The following is a 1,686-nucleotide window of genomic DNA, read 5'->3' as shown; positions in this document are numbered from 1 at the left end:
TGCATGTTTATTCAGAGAAAGTACGTTTTTGTGTCTGATTTCGTAACTTAATTAATAGTTAGCACTAATTAATTAGCATATTTGAGGTCACCCCAGGAACCATTAAGATTGACACTTAGTTCGTGAAAATCCGATCATTAGAACGAAAGTTATTCAGGGTGATTCGTTTCTTTTTGCGGACTGTACACCAATATCACTAGATTTTTTCATTCCAATTGGGTAAATCAGTAAAGTTATCAGCAAAGTTATTTTAAAGATGCAATATGAAGTAAGAATCAATAATTTAGAATTCATATATACGATAATTTTTAAAGTAAAATTAGTTTGTAAATCAAACTTACGCGTAGCACTGAGAGAAAGTAAAAACAAATTTGAAATGAAATAGGGTTAACAGAATGGAAACAGATAAAAATTTTAGATGGTAAAATCACTTAACTCCTTAACGATCGGTTAATTTTCAAGAAAACGGTCATAAAAATGCCTATTTTTTTTTTAACTTTCGTATTACGTATTTGATTAGTGCTGCAGCTAGTTTAAAATAAACTAACTATCTACAATTACCTTAAAAATATCCTGGTACTGCCATCTGGTGTGTAAAATGAGAAATAAAATTTTTTCCGGGCGAAGGAAATGAATTAGTTTTATTATTTTTGGCGCGTTACTACTAAACACTCCAGCCCGTCATTATCACGGGAGCGAGAAATAGAGGGCGAAACCTCACCCCGTCATTTTCACCAGAGAGAGAAGGAAGGGGTTAATACAGTTCACTGAGATTTAAAAATTGAAGTAAAAGGATGACTTCTTCATTATTGGACGGCTAAAAACATACAAACATATTTTTAATGGCAAAAGTCTTTTTTTTTTCTTTTTTTTTAATATACAGCAGAGACAAAAATTTTACTAAATCACTTCACCTCATCCATAATTGCAAACAAACTACTGGCGATATTCAAAGCTCGTCAACATCAGTGTTTTAACTACATCATCTGCATGGTGCAAACTTATTCCATTATAAATGCTTTCATTTAAATTACACCCTTTAAATTGTATGTGAAATCTCGATCTCTTGCCAATCTGAAATAATCTTGTTAATCTAAAATTGTTTCTTCACACAATTGTTTTTGGTTGGTCAACATTACACTACAGATTTTACATTGTATTTAAAATTGCAAAGTTGGAAACCTGAGCAATTTAATAACGCTTATCATCCCCTAAAAATAACTGTTAACAACTTTCATTGATAAAAAAGAGTTCAAACTTATGCATGAATGTATAAACTTGAAAATTCGCAAAAAGCAGAGTATATGATTGTTTAGGTTAATATTTATCTAGAACAGAAATCTAAAAGAATTTGCAGATTTCTTCAAAAATACTATAATTATTAATAGAATTACCAAAATATTGAAATATCGAAAAAATCTACTTCTAAACATGCTCATTAGCAAATTTGTATGACTTAGTGTAGGAATGAGCATAATTTTTGAAAGGCATAACTAAATAAAATATTTCAAGAAAACAAATATGATTTTCAGAATTTAGCTTAAGTAATGTCTTAAATATATAATAAAAAACATAAGTTTTTATCCAACAATAAAATTACTTTATGTTGAACATTGACTTAAACACTTGTAATATTATTCCAGATATTTTTGATCGATAAAGTTTTGATATTTGAGCCAAAATCTT

This window comes from Parasteatoda tepidariorum, chromosome 4, assembly GCF_043381705.1.
Source record: "Parasteatoda tepidariorum isolate YZ-2023 chromosome 4, CAS_Ptep_4.0, whole genome shotgun sequence".
Lineage (NCBI taxonomy): Eukaryota > Metazoa > Arthropoda > Arachnida > Araneae > Theridiidae > Parasteatoda > Parasteatoda tepidariorum.
The sequence above is the reverse complement of the archived record's forward strand: the minus strand, read 5'-3'. Positions refer to the sequence as shown.